Below are 20,950 nucleotides of genomic sequence, written 5' to 3' on the forward strand. Positions count from 1 at the left end.
ACTCTGTATCAAACAATTCTACTTATATGGTTTCACTCAGGAATCTGAGCAAAGGTGATTAAAGTTTTACTTCCTGTTTAGAGAAATTTGCTTTCAAAATTATAGATTGACTCTCCAACCCAGCTGCAAATGAGATCTGGATCTCTGTTTCTTAAACTGTGAAATGGAAATTTGGACTAGATCAGGTACAGCAGGTGGTTTTTACCTGGAGTACCAATTGATTGGAAGTGGCTGCCCTTAAGTGCTCTGCTGCAAATTGTGAACTGGATTCTGTTTCATGGGAAAGAATGTTAGAGGAAGCAGTGACCTCTCCCATGAGAGGACAAAAAGAAGGAAATGATACTATGTATGCTATTTATTGTCTCTGAACTAGATGGTTTTCAAAGTCCTTTTTTGCTCTAAGATTGAATGAGAACATATCCAAAAGGGAAAAAAAAAAAAAAAAAGGAAGAAAGAAAATGTAACTCATATTATTCATACCAAAACGCTTGAGAGAATATAACTTAGTTGGAGTTCTGCTCCACCAGCTGGTTGAAGAGGAGTATGTGTTTTCAGTAAAATCAAGTAAAAATTTGTGACCTACTGGTTGTCAGTGGTGTACAGATATAAGGACAAACGATATCAGCTGACCAGAGAGCCTTTCATTTAAGATGAGCCTGTGTGTCCACCCTCCTGGGTTCTTGGCATTCAACTCTAATTTCTTTCATCAGCACTCATTTGAGTACATTTCCTCTTTCTGACTTTCCAATTAAAAATACTTTTTTTTTTTTTTTTTGGTGTTTTTAACATTTTAGGCTAAACATCTAAGTAAGGGCACAAGTGACCTTTAATGATCTTGCCATTCATTTTTCAATTTATTCTTAAATGTCACATTCTCTAACAAACCATTCAATTAATCTCTTTTAACTTTTTATTTGGCCCATCAGTGACAAAGTTTATTCTAACTTGTCTTCTTTGAAGGTTAATAATTCATGTAATTATCTGTACAATGAACGATGGACTCAGTCATAGCTAATCAATGTAAAGCTTTGAACTTTATTTTATCAGTTAAATGAAATATTGCAAACGTTTGGGTGTATGTATTCTCCCTTACATGTGTTAAACAATAGATTGCATTTTATTTTCCATAATAACCTTGACATGATCTCTTTAACTTTTATCAAGAATGAACAGCTTGAAAGATTTTGTGAATTTATGTTCACCGACAAGAAGATTAATGCAGAATTTAGGGGGGAAACGTGAGAAAACTTTTGTTGTAAATTAAAAAAAAATCTATATTCCAAATATTATAAACCAGACATGGAAAAATTAAATGCTCTTGGATCTGAATAGGAAAGGAACTAGAATTGAAAGTGTCCACCAGGATGTGGAGGTTGTTGCAGACGAGGGGACTGAGGTGACAGTGCGGCAAGAAACCCATGGAAGAATCTATTACAATATTTTGGAAAAAAAATGCAATTTCATTTTCTTCTATTCTCTACTTCCAAATGGGTGAACAAGGTTCAATAATTTGATTAGAAATTATATGGCTCAGAAAGAAACTTACAGCAGGAGTCTCTCAAGTGAGAGCTAATACCCTACAGGTAGAAAGAGTTTAAATAGATTCCAAAAAGATAAAATATGACAATAAAATAGAACATGGTTATTTCACTCTTTATTGTTTTCAAAAAGATCTATATGGAAGCACTGACAATGCACCCAAGTTTTCATTTTGTTCTCAGATTTGTTGTATTTCTGGAAGACTGACTTTTGTTTCCATATAAGTATCATACTTTTATTATTCATTTGGGCAAGAATGTCTTTCTACTATATATTTTAAAATATTTAATGAAAGGTGTCAGAAGTGGTTGTGGAATATTATTTTTACTCTCCTCAAGAAAAATAACAGAATTTATAGAGGTTCTAGATATTTTTCCACAAATTTCCATTTAAGAAACAAACTATGAGCTTTCAGAAAATATCTCTATTCCAGATTACTCTTTTCCCTATTCTTTATGTGTTGTATGATTAAACCACACCTTTAGTCTAGTCTTCAGCTAGAATTTAAAAATTTAGTGCCAGGATTGATTAACTTATCATTCCTTAATAATTTTAGTACTCTTTAAAAATATATATAAAACAAACACGCAGTGCTGGCTTCTATTTCTCATAGATAGTAGGATAATACTAACAGTTAAATAAATATACCTTAAAATAAAATCTCAATGAGTTTTTAATTCTTCTTTCACTAGCATGAAAATAGAGGAATGGCAAACACATTCGTAAGTGAGAATTTACATACTTAGCTAGAGAAAGTTGTGTTTTACACTAGGCATTTTCTTTCAAATTTGATTCAGGAAGAAGGCACATATTTTCCCAAGTTATGCCTGTTGGCCTCCTTCTCTCTTTAAGAGTTTAATAAATTTATGTTGTTTTTGATTGGTGAACAAGAAAGAGAGTAAGAACAAGATATGGACATTCTATAAAACCCACTTTTGGGTTCAAAAATGAATTGTTCATTGGCCCCAGAATTTTTAAAAAATATTTTTCATTGAGATAATAAGCAGCGATTTATAAACCATGGCTATTCTGCTGTACTGTTCCCATTCAATCCTATGGATTCACGACCTTTTAGGTGATGAGGTTTCCCAAATCTATTTCATCACCCAGACCTCTCTCAGACACCCACCTGCATAACAGACTGCCTCTTCCACACACGCTTTGTAAGCAATATATCCAAAGCTGAACTATTTGTTTTCTTGCCTAATTTCTTCTCTTACTGTACTTCCTATTCTTACAAAAGGTGCCTTTAGCTGTCCGGCATCTAAAACAGAAGCAAGCCAGTTACTCTGGAAGCATTCCTCTTCTTCACCTTTGCCTCACCTCAATTCTTAATGAATTTTTTATTTTACTTTCTCTAAATTCTTCATACCATCCTCTTTTTTTTTTTCAAGCTATTACTCGAGATATTGTTGCTTCAGCAAAAAGGAAAATCACATCAACTTGACCTGTCAAGCAGGAAAAGAGTCCCTCTCCCTAATTTTTATACTAAGAGCTGGGTTTCAGGATCAGTATATCATAACTGAGTGCTGATGAACAGCTAAAAATATTGTTTTTACCTATCTATCTTAAAAAATAGTAGCACTTAGGGGAAAACAACCTCAAATATGTAGTATTTTTTTCACATGTTAGTCCTAAAATACCATCAATTTATTATTAATGTTTTTATAAGCTACCATAGAGGTTCCTGATTAATTCTTTTTTTTCCTATCAGGAAATAGAAAAGTATCTGATTTTACATGAAACTGAAATGAGAACTGCAAAAGGGAAATGCCTACCAGAAGCTTCATTTTCTTGGGAGAAGTTGAAAGTGTGTAAACATGCCAATCTCTCTTCATCCTGTGTGGTTGAAATGAATGAAACTCAACACATTCACATACCTAAATTATTACTAGTTTCTTGGGCTGAGGACAGAAAGAAAGCTAAAGCAGCATTAATTACTGTCACAGACTACATGATAGGCTAGAGTTCACCTTTATAGAAGCAGATTAATTTTGCTTTTCAATTTAGTCTGCTCTATAGCTATGACAAGATAAATCATTTCAGAGAGGGTTTGTTACATCTGATTAGGATTCTTGTTTTAGCAGCTATCAAACTTATAATTGGAGAAGGCAATGGCACCCCAGTCCAGTACTCTTGCCTGGAAAATCCCATGGTCGGAGGAGCCTGGTAGGCTGCAGTCCATGGGGTCGCGAAGAGTCGGACACAACTGAGTCACTTCACTTTCTCTTTTCACTTTCATGCATTGGAGAAGGAAATGGCAACCCACTCCAGTGTTCTTGCCTGGAGAATCCCAGGGACGGGGGAGCCTGGTGGGCTGCCGTCTATGGGGTCGCACAGAGTTGGACACGACTGAAGTGACTTAGCAGCAGCAGCAGCAGCAAACTTATAATGGTCCAGTGATCAGCAGTAAACAGATGCCAAGAAAGTAACAGCTAGAAATCTTTGGGAAAGGAATACAGAATGCATTTTTATTCTTCAGATCCCTAGGAAAATGCAAAACCCTCACTCTTTTGAAAGAATTTCTTTGTTGTGATTTCTAGGTGCCTAGAAGGTGACAGATGTGAGCACTAAAATCCTGCTTTCATTTGAATTCCACATCATTTCTCTAACAGATAATATTCTAAATGAAAAGACATTATGGTTGTTTCAAGTTTCAGTTTTCAGCTTTGACCCTTTTCCCTTGTAAGCCTGCACCATTCCTCTTACCTGGATAATTTGCTTTCCTCATTATTAAAAAAGACCCTTAACAAAGTCAGTGAGAAAAATTCCACAGAAATCTAGGGTTCCACTTAGAGCTTACACACACCTAGGATTTAGGATAATTATTCAAAATCTACTCCAATTTACCAAAACTTTTTGTATTGCTCTGTTAACATATTAGGTGGGCACAGTAAATGCCTTTCTAGCAAATTGCATGCATGGTAGTTTTATTTCAGTTGTGCTAAAAAGATTAATATTCTGTTCTGGAAAGATTTTATTAGCAATGGCTGACTACACAGTAGAGGGTCCGTTTCCATATAAATAAATCCCTCTCACTACCTTTAAATTCTGAAGATTTTTTTTTCTCTGACTCATGAATTTTTTTTTTTTTCAGATCTTTTTTGGCTGCTCCTAGGTAATAGGTTTGAATGTATGCATGGGCGATGTAGTCTGGAACAAAAGGCGTGAAGTGAAAGAAAGGTGTAACAATGTACAAATCTTCAGTGAGAAATGCAGTTTAGGATTTCAAAAGTAAAAGCCAAGCTTAAAAAAAAAGACCAAAATAAGTTAAAAATTGTTGTGTTAATTAAAATCCTCAGTGAATTAACTGAGAGCAAATTAAAACTTGATTAATTTTTAAGTATTCACTTAATTACAAGGTGGCATTTACTGTTATCATTTTTTAAATTATCTTTTCAGCTCAGTGTTTTAAATTCTAAATTCCATTCAGTTCATCCAAGAGACAGATGTACTAGATGATATGAACAATTAATAGAAGCAATGCAAATGACTTTTAAGTATGAAAAATGTTCCACCTCATTATTATCGTATCAATGTAAATTTGAGCAGATGATCATTTTCTGACCACCATTATAACCAAAATAAATACATAGTGCTATTGAGGATTGCAGGTTCATACACCTGAGAATAAATTGTTAAAAAAAATCTTCCTGAGAAGCAGATAAGATACCCTTTAACATTCATATATTTTGATTCAGTAATTCACCTAGATATCTTTTTAAAATAATCAGAACCTTAAACAATAGATGTGAATAAATATATCCATTCAATATTAATTTTAATAGAAAAACCTGATAGCCTGATACTACTAAAATTGCTAGTTTTCAAGAGTACATATTTACTTGGAATAATGTTCAAACACTAATACAAAAAGTTGTTAAAACATGAATATATAATGGCCTCAAATTTTAAATACAAACATATATATATTAGAAATAAGAATAAAAGTGACTATAACAAACTATAATTACTATAAACAGTAATTATTTGTGGGTGATGAGATTACAAATTATGTTTCCTTCATGTCTTTATTTGCCTATAACACATTTATTTTACAATTGGGAAAATAAACGTTTTTGAAAATTAATAGAAAAATGGTATACATGATCTGATTTGCAAAGCAGAAGTGGAGATGAAGAGAACAAACATATAGATACCAAGTGGGGAAGAGGAGTGGGACGAATTGGGAGACCGGGACTGCCACATACACACATTTGATACTAGGCATAAACTAACTAACTAACTAGAGCATGCTGACTAGCACAGCGAGCTCTACTTGGTGTCCTGTGGTTACCTGAATGGGAAGGGAATCTAACAGGGAGGAGGCGCATGTATATGTATGGCTGATTCATTCTGCTGTACAGTAGAAACTAAAAACATTGTAAAACAACTATACTCCAATAAAAATTAATTTAAAAAATGGTTTGTATATTATCAGGAAGGAAGCTGACTGCATAGCTGCTCAATTTGGAGTGAAAACAAGTTTGGAATAAGAGAAAAAGCCTTGAATTATACCTAGTTTTTAATTTGCGTTAAATAGACATTAATGAAAAATAATATAAAGTATCTGATATTATCATTATTAACAATATTTCAATGCACTTAATTATATACTGAAGTTGAATGAAAATTCTAAATACACTGCAGTTTATTCAAATAATTTCCCAAACTTATAATGGTTAATATTTTATATTTCACATATCTTCAAACAAAAAAAACAAAGTTTTAAAATACTAGACTTCACACACACACACAAAAACACTGATCTCCTTCCAGTCTAACAAATTCAGCCAGCTTGATAATATGAATATGATTACAAAGTTCTGAAAATATAGACTGTGCTGCCTTACAAGGTTTCTTAATTCATAAAATCTGACTCCTTTAGCTGTTTCTAAACCTAACAAATATTCCATACTTATATTTCTTAGGTTCATTCTGCTATGTTAGATCCCAAATTGAGTTAGTATAGGGGGTTGGCTTGACTTGGGTGTTTACAAAAAGAACCATATTTCAAAGACAGAATGTGACTTCTGTTTATTGACCACATCTATACACAGGGAACAAAAAGGAATAGCCCAGCCCTTGGGACTCCACTTCTGCACTGAAGAGGTTGAGATTCTGTGTGAAGTGTTGATGGTGTGATTAGCTATTGTGAAATAAGCAGCTGGCAGAATTCGGTACTCTCAAGTCCAAAGGAAATTTGTTTTAATAGTGTCAAAGTTTGTACTACAGGCTATAACCAGGGCACTACTAGTGTGGGCTGCAGCCGGGCATAAGGTGGCCACAGTTCTGTGCTGAGTCGAATTCAGTTCACTCTCATTTTCTAAGTTAGTGCAATTTCCCATTCTTCCCTACATGCAAAAGGGGGACTTTTTGGAGCTACTGAAATTCTTCTTTCTTAATTCAGCAATAAGAGGAAGGTATATTTAGAGATGTCAAATTTTGACCAGTGAATTCCTATTCATACCCTGACTTTAGTCAAAGAGGCCTGCCTACAGTTCACTGAAAAATTCATGCATTCTCTGATTGCCTTTGATCACACCATGAAATCTACTAGAAATTCCTTATCATTGTACCCTCCCCACATGTGTTGAGGCAGCTCTTTCCAAGTAACACATGTTAATCCACCTCTGAAGTTAGAACATTTTATTTACCTCACACCATTGGCCATTTCACTTGGTATTTTCCATGATAACTTCTGACTGTAAGTGACTAGAAGGTTTTATACTGCTATTCCAATGTTCCCCAGCCAGACAGACTGAACTATTATTAGTTTTCTGAAAAGAAGGTGTTCTTACTCTAACTTCTGGACCTTTACAAGTGTGATTCTCCTTGCTCATATCATTGTTCTGCTCTGACTCAATTTAATCATGGCTCAACTACATGCTAGTGCATACATGTACACACACACACACACACACACACACACACACAGAGTCTTCAAATTTCAGCTAGGACACTTTTTCCAAGAAGACAATTCCTTTTTCCCACCTGGGAGTTGGTTGGGTACTCTTCCTACATGAACCCAAGTATCCTTTGCACTCCCTATTGTGGTTCCTTGCAGTTGTGAACCTCATTATCTTAAGTAAAGCCCCAGAAAACATGAATAAATGAATGACTAAACGAGTGGACTCCTCAAATAGTATTTAACTTTTCTTGCATGTAGGTCTTCTATATTGAATATTGAAGTTATAGAGACTAGGGAATGTATCCTTTATTTATTTACTTATTTTTTTGAGTTCTCTCACTCATCGCTTCACAAATAACAGATTCTCAAAACTTACAGAATTTTTTTGAGAACTAGATTGGATTTTTCTGTATGTTGTTGACCTCATATGAAGTCATAGAACTCTTCTCTAGAAGTGTCCTTAGAGATCACTTAGTCCAACCTTTTCATTGATATTTCTTTTGGATTTCGCTGTGAGGGTATTTTAGGTATTTTGGCCCAGAGGCAAGATGAGTTAGTTAAGGGAGAAAGTGCTAGGAGTGCATAAATGAAGTTAAGGCAAACTTTTTATTGCTTTTTCCTCCTTTTGAAGGGAGATTAGGCAGAAAGGAAAGGAAAGGGAGAGGAGAATTGGGGAGTGAAATAGCCACAACTGAAAGAGATGTGAATCTAAGGATGAGTCTGGAAGAATCAAGGGTTCAAGTGAGTGGAGGTTGAGAGAGAGGTGATATAGCTTCCTTCATAAGACAATGGAGGCTTCCCTGGGCTGGGGACAAATCAGATAGAAAGTTAGAGTTTGTAAGAGTCTGAATGCAAACCTAATTCTGTCTAGTTTAGGCTCAAAGCAGACCATCCCCAGGAGCATGGAGATTCTACACTCTCCTTCAGAGAATGGACAGGCGGCGGCGGGGGGGGGGGCTTTGGGGGGACTGGGGAAAAGAGGAGGAGGGTTGGGGATGATTACAGTCACTGTGTGTCTCTTTCTCTCACCAGAATTTTATAGACGAAAGACAGGTTAAACTGAACATCCAAATGAACTTGAAAGGAAAACAGGAACATACCATCCGAAAGTTGGAAACAGGGTCAAGAGAGTGCATGGGGCTTCCCTGGTGGCTCAAATGGTAAAGAGTCTGACTGCAATGCAAGAGAGCCAGTTTCAATCCTTGGTTTGGGAAGATTCCCTGGAGAAGGAAATGACAAGCCACTCCAGTATCTTTGCCAGGAGAAATCCATGGACAGAGGGGCCTGGAAGGCTACAATCCATGGGGTTGCAAAAATTCTAATATCACAGAGGAGCATTGTTCTTAACTACTGGAAAAGTACACGGTAACAATATAACTTGACAGGTTATAGTGCCCAGGCAAGGAAGCCTCAATTGATTGCCTAGGAGGACATTTATGTTTTTATTGTATGTATCAGTAAATACACACAGGTCCTTTAGGGACAGCTAAATGAGGTCTTTTTCCCATGTAGATCTGTCTATCCACATCGTTTTCAAGAAGCACTACCTCTGTGGAGTTCTGTTCTCCCAAAGCCTAGGATGCTGGGAGATCAGCTGAAGTCACTAAAACTGCCCTCGAGCCAAAATAAAAGTAGTTACAGAATTGCTTTTATATGTGTATTTCTGGAAACATCAGACTCCTAATTTTATTAACTTACATGTGACCCACAATTTATTAAAATATCTTTCAATTTCCTAGTCCCAGTTTGCTGATAATATCATGCAAACAAAGACCAGTGATTTGGCAATTTTTATTTTCATTTGTCTTGTCACTGATAAGATATTGATATAATAATTGGGCTGCTGCTGCTGCTGCTAAGTCGCTTCAGTCGTGTCCAACTCTGTGCGACCCCATAGACGGCAGCCCATCAGGTTCCCCCGTCCCTGGGATTCTCCAGGCAAGAACACTGGAGTGGGTTGCTATTTCCTTCTCCAATGCAGGAAAGTGAAAAGGGAAAGTGAAGTCACTTAGTCTAATATTCTGAAAATTATTGATGTGCTTTCTCTTTTGCTTTTCTGAGTATGAGACCTCCACTTTGCTTGCCACAGGTAAGGAGTGAGAAATGTGGCAAGAATTAGGGTTTGCCAGGGCTTCCCCAGTGGTTCAGTGGTAAAGAATCCACCTACTAATGCAGGAGACATGGGTTTGATTCTTGGTCTGGGAAGATCCTACATGCTGTTAGACAACAAGTTCACGTGCCACAACTATTGAGCCTGTACTCTAGACCCTGGAAGCCGTAACTACTGAGCCCATGTGTCATAACTACTGAATCCTGTACATTCTAAAGCCTGTGTTCCACAACAAGAGAAGTTGTTGCCACAATGAGAAGCTCATGCACCACAGCTAGAGAGCAGCCTCCAGTTCGCCACAACTAGAGAAGGGCCCACACAACAATGAAGGCCCAGCGCACCCAAAAATAAATAAATTTTAAAAAAAGAATTAGGATTTGTCATAGAAGGTATTAAAAGACATGCAAAAAATAAGACTGTTATGTGAGACAACAGATTTGAAATCCAGGTTCACTAAAAGCATAGAAATGGCCAAAATGGGAAGGTGTGTCAGACAGCTGAAGCATAGGAGGACTTCAGATCCTACTCCCTGTAGGGATCATGAAAAGAAACCATACTAGTTTTTATCAGTGAGGAGTACAGAGTAAGAGAGTAAAATTAATGACCCTGAGGTTTTAACTTTTCAAGTCATCTTCAGTCCCACTTGGCATGGATGCAACCTGGAGAACCAAGGAGCCTACCACAAGGCTCACTGTGATGGCACTGGAGAGACAAGATCTTAAGCTACGCAGGCCTGACCCACTATCTAAGTGTCCCAGCTCCAGCAGGGTAATCTGCAGTAGAGTGAACAAGAGACCTAGCCTGCCACATGAGAGGGCATCACACCTCTAGACTTTGACTGTTGCTCTCTGATACAAGGCTCTGTAAGATATACTCTACTCTCTGATACTTTGACACCATTCTCGGATGGAAGTGAGGCAATAATAATGAGCTAAGAGACAGGAGATATTAAGAATGTTTTCCTGGACAATAAGATGCGCCAAGGCTTCGGTTGCGACCGCCTCTCTACGCAGGTGTGAGCCTCACCAGCCCCTCGCCCAGGAGACTGTTGCAGTCGGCCAGCCCCTGCTCCTTGGTAACCATGTGTGACTGAAAGGCTGAGATCAAGAATGCCGATATGTCAGAGAAGGCGCAACAGGACTCGGTGGAGTGTGCTACTCAGGCATTGGAGAAATATCATATAGAGAAGGACACTGCAACCCGTATCAAGGAGTTCAACAAGAAGCACAACCCCACCTGGCACTGCATCGTGGGGAGGAACTTCGGTAGTTATGTGACACGGGAAACCAAACACTTCATCTACTTCTACTTGGGCCAAGTGGCCATCCTCTTGTTCTATTCTGGTTAATAGCATGGGACTGTGCCACACACCCAGTGATCCACCAAAAAACAAGGAATTTAGACTGCAGCCTATATTCCAAATACCAGGGACTGAAGCCTTCAGCCTTGCCTAAGGGAACACCTCCACCTTTGAACCTTTATTGTGTTTTGTACAGGGCATTCTCTGTACTAGTTTGTTGTAGTTATAAAGCAATTAGCAAAATAGCTTACATTTGTATTTATTTTCTATTCCATACCTCCCTGCCTCATGTTTTTTATCTTCAAAATCCATTCCTTTAAAGAAATAAATCTGTTGGAGAAGTGTGTGCTAATAACCATTTGTTCAAATAATATAAGGTTGAAGACGGCCTATTATTTGATCTTGGGTGAGTTGGTGGGGGTGATTCCTTGAAGTTTCTGTGGGATGTAACAGACTAGCCTATTCAACACTCTTGAGTTTCATTCTTGCCCATCCTGTTCCTGTTGTGCATGGAAGAATACCGCTCAGAAGTGCATGTTGAGAAATGCATGGCAGAGAAACTACTGGATTAACTCTTACTCCTAACCTGATAAATACATTACTTAAGTGCTCCTTTGGGATAACTGCTATAGAGTGTTCTGGGCCTTAGGCCTCAGAGATGATGAATGTGTAGTGAAAAGTGAAAGTGAAGTCGCTCAGTCGTGCCCGACTCTTTGCGACCCCATGGACAGTAGCCTGCACCAAGCTCCTCCATCCATGGGATTTTCCAGGCAAGAGTACTGGAGTGGGTTTCCATTTCCTTCTCCAGGGAATCTTCCCGACCCAGGGATCGAACCCAGGTCTCCCGCATTGTAGACAGACACCGTCTGAGCCACCAGGGAAGTCCTTTAAGCTTTCTATGGCTGCAAAATGTAAATAAGCTGGTGAGAAAGTTGGGCTATTGAGAAATTTGTTGGGCTCTAGACATTTCCCTTCCCTTGCCTTGGCCAAAGTATACTCTAAAGATTAAAGGTGGTCTTAAAGGGAAAAAAACTCTTGAACAGTGGCCCTCCATGTGATTCTAATAAAGTTTTCAGGAAGTTTTTTTTTTTTTTTTAAGAATGTTTTCCTTGACAATAAACATTATTTAAGGGCTTCCCTGGTGGCTTAGTGGTAAAGAATCCACCTGCAACGCAGGAGATGAGGGTTTGATCCCTAGGTCGGAAGGATTACCTGGAGAAGGAAATGGCAGCCTACTCTTGTCTTCTTGCTGGGAAATCCCATGGACAGAGGAGCTTGGAGGGCAACAGTCCATGGGGTCACAAAAGAGCTGGAAATGACTTAGTAACTAAACAACAATGGCAACAACAACAAACATTATTTAAAGGGACTAATTGAAACTGAGATTTGAAAAAAAAGAATTGAATGGATCAGGCATCAAATTAATATTCTAAAGCTGTGGTATGCTTGAGGTTAAGGGAAAAGATAGTGTTCGTTATGGGAGAAAAAAAGAGTTGTATTGTCTTTGCACATTTAAGCATAGTGTAAGTTAAACCTTTTTTACACAGTTCATGGGGTTCTCATGGCTAGTATACTGGAGTGGTTTGCCATTCCCTCTTCCAGTGGATCCTGTTCTGTCAGAACTTTCCACTATGACCCGTCCTCCTTGGGTAGCTCTACACAGCATGGCTCATAGCTTCATTGAGTTACATATACCGATTCAATGGACATGAACTTGGGCAAACTCCTGGAAAGGACAGAACTTCACTTTCATTTTTGGCATTATGGCATATTAGATAATTCAAAAAATTCTGGGTACAAAATATCTAGGAATGTTGGATACAATGTAGCAAACCTTCATTTTAGACTCAGAACTAAGCTTCCAAGAGAGGAAGGGGAATAACCAGGAATCAAGAGTGAAAAGGTGAGCTAAAATCCAGAATGAAAGCTGATGTAGACATCCTGGCTGCTTTGGAAAGGTTTCACAATCTTAATGACTAAGTATTAATGGTTCTATAAGCTTAGGGCAGAAAGCACCATGCAAAGAAAGATCCATGAAAGACTAGACTCCTGGTGAAAGATGAACTTGATGAACAGGTGAATTTATGTATCTTGAGCTGAGCTTGAGTGGGAAAATGTGTCCTCCTGAAAATCCATTATTGTTAGCTTATATTCACATGGGTTTAAAGTTCAAATCTATACTCTATAGATGGTCTTAGAGGCCCTAAATTAAAAATTATACTCAGTGACTGGTATTCATTGATTCATATTATAACAGGACATTGGCAGAAGGAAATGAAATGTCTCAAGGATCCCAGAGATAAGCCCTGCCAAACATGAACCCAAAGTACACAATTACAAAATACATGAGGAAGAATCAGCAATGTGCTCAATTAAAATCAGACCTGCAAGTACAACAAATAATTTAGTTACTGAATGTAACAGCAAATTTGGAAAACACAACAGTGACCACAGGACTGGAAAAGGTCAGTTTTCATTCCAATCCCAAAGAAAGGCAATGCCAAAGAATGCTCAAACTACCACACATATATTTAAAATGCTTAGAGAAAAATAGGGTGAAACATGGGACAGAACAATGTCTTTTTCAAAGATAGTCATAAATTTGAAAAGAAGTTATATGATAAATACATATTAGGGATGTAATGTACAAAAAGGTTAATATAATTTATGCTGCTCTATATTGTGTATGAAAGTTGTTAAGAGTAAATTCTAAGAGTTCTCATCATAAGGAATTTTTTTTTTCATTTTCTTTTATTTTGTATCTGAATGACATGATGGATGTTTACTAAACTTATTGTGGTACTCATTTCATGATGTACGTAAGTCAAATTATTATGCTGAACATCTTAAACTTATCCAGTGTTTTATGTAAAGTATCTCATGAAAACTGGAAGACAAAATAACAAAGAAATAAAGAATATTAATAAATTAAAAATTTAAAAATCAATTGAAGGCCTAAATAACAGGTTTACCAGATACTAGCTAAAGAGATAGCTAATTAATAAATAAATATTATGGTTTAAAAGAAGTATGCAGAATTTATCACAGAGGCACAAGATGAAAAATATGACAGAGTGCTTAAGGGATCTGAAAGAGTGAATGAGAATCGAATTGGGCTTCTGATAAAAAATTCTGCTGCTGCTGCTAAGTCACTTCAGTCGTGTCCGACTCTGTGCGACCCCATAGGCGGCAGCCCACGAGGCTGCCCCGTCCCTGGGACTCTCCAGGCAAGAACACTGGAGTGGGTGCCATTTCCTTCTCCAATGCATGAAAGTGAAAAGTGAAAGGGAAGTCGCTCAGCCGTGTCTGACTCTTAGTGACCCCGTGGACTGCAGCCATTCTATATAATGAAAAAAGGTAAAAGAGAGAAAAAAAAACATGTTTTGTAGAATTAAAAAACATGGATCTTCAGATTGAGGGAAGCTACTAAATCGTAATGAAGTAAATAAAGAGGAATACATAGTTAGGTATAAAACATCATGGTGAAACTACAGAACACTGAATAGAACAACTACTTCAAAAGCAGCCTGAAAGAAAGGCAGATTTTTCTCCAAAGGACTATAATTAGAGTGACTGTAAACATCTCAACAGCATCATTAAGAATCAGGAGACATTGGACCAGTTCTATGTACTACGAGAAAATGCTGTCAAGTAGAATTTTACTCAAGGGAAAAATATGCTTAAGTCAAAACAGCACTAATAATTTGCTATCGAATTTTCATGTTTTTCAGTGAATGAAAAAAGTGCTAAAGCACTAAAATTTCTCAGTTACTAAGAATAAAATTATTTCAGAGAAAAGACATGAAGCTCAAAAGGTACGGGGGGCGGGGGGATGGTTAAAAAGGGGAAAAATGGTTAAAATTTAAGGTGATCCAGACAATCACTGATGGCATGAAACAATAACAACTATTGATTTCAACGGTAAAAAAATTGAGATGGAAAAATAGACTAGATAAAAACAACATGGAGGAGGGGAGTGAATCATTGTAGATAAGTACACATATTAAACATTTGAAAGTCCATCACTGAAACAACAGAAATATAGCCTTTAAATTCTATGATAGAGAGGAAGAGAAGTAGGAACTGAATAATCTCTACACCAAAAGAAAGGTTTCCAAAAAACCATGAAAAAAAAAAAAGAATATTTAGAGTGCAGGGGAACAAAAAGTCTTCCATGTTTCTAGTGTGAATCTACATCAGCACAGCAATTCTGAAGCACAACTGGCAATATTTTAAAGATCAAGTATTAATCACTTCCTGGAAACACAATTCTATCCCAAGGTATGTAGACTAGAATAATACCTCTTCAGCTAGCTATGATTTAAAACAACTTTTACAATGTGTAATCCACTGCAGAACCATAATTTTGCAAAAATGCAAAATCATATGATGTTGCAGCAACGTCAAATTGCTGTAAACGTTTTCACTTGCTTACTCTCAGTGCTTGTACTACCTCACCAGAGATAATTCACTGATACTGGTCCACACTATATTTTGAGGAGCACTGCTTTATACAAAGTCTTAAACACATCCATAGGGAGAAATATATCACAGTAATCAATGTAGCACTGCTTGGAATAGCAAAACAAAACAATATAGCTAAATGTTCCCCAAACAAAGAATGGATACATTGCAGAATATTCATATATCTAATAATGTTTAGTGATGTGAATAAATGATCTAGAAGTGAAGGTATCAGAGTAGATAAATGTTAAAAAGAACATAATGCTGAGTATAAAAAAAGCAATTTGAGGAATTCATCTCATATGATAGTGTTTTGTAATATAAAATGAAGTCATGGTTTCTTAAGGAATATATATTTTTAGGGAGGTATAAAGACATGCATAGGAGTGATAAGCACCAAATTCAGGATAGCTACTACTTCTGGATGGTGGGAAAGAAAGAAAACACTACTGGAGAGTGTTCATGAACTCTATTTGTATTTTTGCACTTCAGTTGAGCAGAAGTCTCAAGTGTGTTCATTATACTACTCACATATTTTTGTATGTTTGAAGCATTTCATAATTTAAAAAGGAAGAAGATACATTGATAATTTTATTTATGGCAAAATCAATACAGTATTATAAAGCAAAATAATGCAAAAATTAAAATAAAAAAAATCTCTTAAATTGAGAGTAAAAATTACCACCGTGTAGCTTAAATGTCAGCAATCATTCAGATCTGCTATTCTTTAACATACTTGAAGAGTTTTGTTTTCAGTGTTCATGCTAAGTCACTTCAGTTGTGTTTGACTCTTTGTAACCCTATGGACCATAGCCCACCAGGTTCCTCTGTCCTTGGAATTTTACAGGCAAGAATATTGGAGTGGGTTGCCATTTCCTACTCCAGGGATCTTCCCAACCCAGGGATTTTTCACGTTTAAAAAGAAACTCAAATTGTGTTCAGTCAGTATCTCAAGCTAGTATAAGTGTAATACCTATAGCTCCTGGGCACTTTTATACTCTGTGTTGAGTCCTACCTTTACACAGATCAAGTTTTTCTAGGTACTAGTGTGCACGCAGACTGGAGGCCATCAGAGGAGATTTTTAAAGGAAGATTCTAATAACACAGCAAAGTGCTATGCCTCCCACACTGGGATTCAAGCTTAACTAATACACGCTTTTCATTTTCTTATTCAGCACTTATAAACATTGCCTACAAACATGTTAAGTGTGAGTAAATAGGCAATTGTTTTACTCTGTTGACTGTTTATATAAGAGACATTAAAAACATATCACTCGAGGGACTCAGTTGACAATTTAACACTAGTTAGGATTTGCCTCATTGGTCAGGATGACTTGCAAATTCTTTTTTCAATTCTCCTGAGACTTAAAATATGTAGGAAGATTCTCAAATGTTAGGTGATGAGGCAAAGTCACAATCTTATCCTTAAGAATCATATTATCTGTACACACAGGAAGTATTATATATCAACTGTTACTCTTAATTTTATTTACTTATATTTATGCAGCAGTCTTAATCCAAGCAATTGAGTCATTTTATTTATTGATAAGGTAATAAAACAGTGAGGTTATTAAACTCTCCCATTGCTTTCCAATATTCCCGTTCTTTTTAAAAGACTGTGATCAGCAAAAAGTCCTAGCTCTGAGAGAATGTTTATAAATGTAATTATAATTATAAAAGGACATGCAAAAATGTACAAATGATCCACACTTTAAATACACTGGCAAAAAAGTACAACTTTTTTCCTAGATTGCTTATAAGTTAATTTTCAAGTAATTAACAAAATGATTTCCTATTTCACACTAAATTAGAAGTTGCTGAATTAGAGACAGGAAAGTTGTTGAGATGAGTTGCTAATACTACGGTTTTCTAAACTGCCTTCAAATCCAAAGTATTCCTAGAGTGGAAATCACTTCAAAAAATAAAAAGCCAAAGATTTCACTTGTATACTGGTTATGACAGGTATGATTTACCACTTTGAACTTTTCCACATTAGTCTTATTTGCATTTTTAAGGTTTGGTTTAGTACTCTTGCCTGGAAAATCCCATGGATGGAGGAGCCTGGAAGGCTGCAGTCCATGGGGTCGCTGAGGATCGGACACGACTAAGTGACCTCACTTTCACTTTTCACTTTCATGCATTGGAGAAGGAAATGCAACCCACCCCAGTGTTCTTGCCTGGAGAATCCCAGGGACGGGGGAGCCTGGTGGGCTGCCGTCTATGGGGTCGCACAGAGTCGGGCATGACTGAAGCGACTTAGCAGCAGCAGCATACCTCAATGGAACAAAAGAGTGAAATCTAGCTTCATCTAACCTATGTAAACCTTGCGTTCTTTACATGCAACCTATGCATGCCCGTTCAGATGTCCCACTCTTTGCAACCCCATGGACTGCAGCCTGCCAGGCTCCTCTGTCCATGGAATTTTCCAGGCAAGAATACTGGAGTGGGTTGCCATTTCCTAGCTCAGGAAATCTTCCCAACCCAGGTATCAAACACACATCTCCTGTGTCTCCAGAATTGGAAGGCAGATTATTTACCACTGAGCCCAAAGCCTTTGACTGCGTGGATCACAACAAATTGTGGAAAAAACTTCAAGAGACAGGAATACCAGACAACGTGACCTGCCCCTGAGAAATCTGTATGCAGGTCAAGAATCAACAGTTACAAATGGACATGGAACAAGTGACTGGTTCCAAATCGGAAAAGGAGTGTGTCAAGGCTGTATATTGTCACCCTACTTATTTAACTTATATGCAGAGTGCATCATGGGAAATGCCAGGCTGGATGAAGTACAAGCTGGAATCAAGAGTGCCAGGAAAAATATCAATAACCTCAGATATGCTGATGACACCACCCTTACAGCAAAAAGTGAGGAAGAACTAAAGAGCCTCCTGATGAAAGTGAAAGAGGAGAGTGAAAAAGTTGGCTTAAACCTCAACATTCAGAAAACAAAGATCATGGCATCCAGTCCCATCACTTCATGGCAAATAGACGGGGAAATAATGGAAACAGTGATAGACTTTATTTTTCTGGGCTCCAAAATCACTGCAGATGGTGACTGCAGCCATGAAATTAACAGACACTTGCTCTTTGGAAGAAAAGCTATGACCAACCTAGATAGCATATTAAAATGCAGAGACATTACTTTGCCAACAAAGGTCCGTCTACTCAACGCTATGGTTTTTCCAGTGGTTGTGTATGGATGTGAGAGTTGGACTATAAAGAAAGCTGAGCACCGAAGAATTGATGCTTTTGAACTGTGGTGTTGGAGAAGACTCTCGAGAGTCCCTGGGAGAGATCGAACCAGTCAATTCTAAGGGAAATCAGTCCTGAATATTCATAGGAAGGACTGATGCCGAGGCTGAAACTCGAATTCTTTGGCACCTGCTGCAAAGAACTGACTCATCTGAAAAGACCCTGATGCAGCCTGGTGGGCTGCAGTCCATGGGGTCGCAAAGAGTCAGAAATGACTGAGTGACTGAACTGAACTGAACTGAACTGAACTGAGCCGCCCGGGTCACTGACTTGTTTTACAGTTTCAGTCAAGTTCCATGTTTGCCTCCCTGGCTCTTGGACTCCTCATCTGTGAAATGAACAGATCAGATTATCTGAGTATCCATTCCCTTTCGGTCTTCCTACACTGTCAGTTGTGCTGGCCTATTTGTCCTGACAGGGTGTGTCATTGGCTGCAGTTTCACCCTCTTTACATCAGGTTGGTCTGTGTGGCAGAATGAAAGAAAGAAAGAAAGAAAGAAAGAAAAAGCAAGCAGTAAAGAGATGCAAATTCTGTAAAAGTCTATAAAGATGATCATTGTCCTTGGGGTTTGTCTTTAGCACAAGGAAAACACAAAATGGTAGAAAATATTTGTACAATTTATATTACAAAGAAAATGTAGTTCTACTGAGAAAAGTATTCTATTTTTTTTTCCCAAAAATGCCTCTTGCTTTTCAGCTTTAAAGAATTATAGTCATTCTAAGATTTTCATTCTAAAGGGGAAAATTCAATTATCCTATCTATACCTGCAGCGTGGACTTTCAGTTTCTGTATGGTTCTCTTCTTTTTTAGTTTTGTAAGTGTGTTTCTCAGGTTTATATTAAGTGAAAGTCCAATAAAGGTGAAGTTAAAGGCCAGGGAACACTGTGATTGATAACCAGAGGAATAAAAGAAGCCGAGTGAGAGAGAAGCAGAGACCCACGTCATGGCTTTAAGAAGATAGACAAACTGAAGCCACAAGTCTCCAGCAGAGATTTCTCTGGCATAGATAATACAGGAATGAAGGGCAAGACAGAAAAACACAAAACAAAGTCATAAATATAAAGCTGAGCTGAGTGAGGATTTCAGAGCATTAACTCTGTTCTCAAATCAGATGTACAAACTGTGTTTGGACAACACTTGCCTCATGACCAATATGAGTGTAATCTTTCTAATGGATTAAGTGTGTTATTCATGTACAACATAATAATGGCCTTTTGAAATTCAATGTGAATTAGTTCTCAATGCAGTAACTGTTAAAATTCAGTTTATCAGTTCAGTTCAGTCAGTTGTCCAACTCTTTGCAACCCCATGGGCAACAGGAGACCAGGCTTCCCTGTCCATTACCAGCTCCCAGAGCTTACTCAAACTCATGTCCATCCTGTCAGTGATGCCATCCAACCATCTCATCCTCTGTCATCCTCTTCTCCTCCCAACTTCAATCTTTCCCAGGATCAGGATCTTTTCAAATGATTCTTTGCACCAGGTGGCCTGAGTACTGGAGTTTCAGCTTCAACATCAGTCCTTCCAATGAATATTCAGGACTGATTTCCTTTAGGATAGACTGGTTGGATCTCCTTTGCAACCCAGAGAAGAGAAGAGTCTCGAGAGAAGATCTCAGAGAAGATCTCAAGAGTCTTCTCCAACACCACAGTTCAAAAGCATCAATTCTTTGGTGTTCAGTTTTCTTTATAGCCCACCACTCACATCCATACATCAATACATTAGTTTATGAATAAGGCAAAAAACCTTTTGCATTCATGGAGATCCAACCAGTCCATTCTGAAGGAGATCAACCCTGGGATTTCTTTGGAAGGAATGATGCTAAAGCTGAAACTCCAGTATTTTGGCCACCTCATGCGAAGAGTTGACTCATTGGAAAAGACTTTGTTGCTGGAAGGGATTGGGGGCAGGAGAAGAAGGGGACGACTGAGGATGAGATGGCTGGATGGCATCACTGACTCGATGAACACGAGTCTGAGTGAACTCCAGCAGTTGGTGATGGACAGGGAGGCTTGGTGTGCTGTGATTCATGGGGTTGCAAAGAGTCAGACACGACTGAGCGACAAAACTGAACTGAACTGAACTGAAAGGGATATGTACCTTAGAATTTTTTCCTAATTTCCTTTTTTTCCCTTTAAAGCTCTTATACATGCACCCCAATGTTCATTGCAGCACTATTTACAATAGCCAGTACAGGGAAGTAACCTAGATGTCCACTGACAGATAAATAGATAAAGAAGCTGCAGTACACATATATAATGGAATATTCAGTTCAGTCGCTCAGTCGTGTCCAACTCTTTGCGATCCCATGAACCACAGCACGCCAGGCCTCCCTGTCCATCACCACTCCTGGAGTTCACCCAAACTCAT

General features: G+C 37.8%; 1 protein-coding gene and 1 pseudogene across 2 annotated transcripts in view; one reads left to right on the forward strand and one right to left on the reverse strand.

Annotated features, from left to right (window-relative positions):
* Positions 1–20,950, reverse strand: part of KCNH7 (potassium voltage-gated channel subfamily H member 7) — a 528,547-nt gene that overhangs the window by 244,988 nt on the left and 262,609 nt on the right. The window lies entirely within an intron of this gene.
* Positions 10,642–10,908, forward strand: LOC102182352 (annotated as a pseudogene).

The sequence above is a fragment of the Capra hircus genome, chromosome 2 (assembly GCF_001704415.2).
Source record: "Capra hircus breed San Clemente chromosome 2, ASM170441v1, whole genome shotgun sequence".
Classification (NCBI taxonomy): Eukaryota; Metazoa; Chordata; class Mammalia; order Artiodactyla; family Bovidae; genus Capra; species Capra hircus.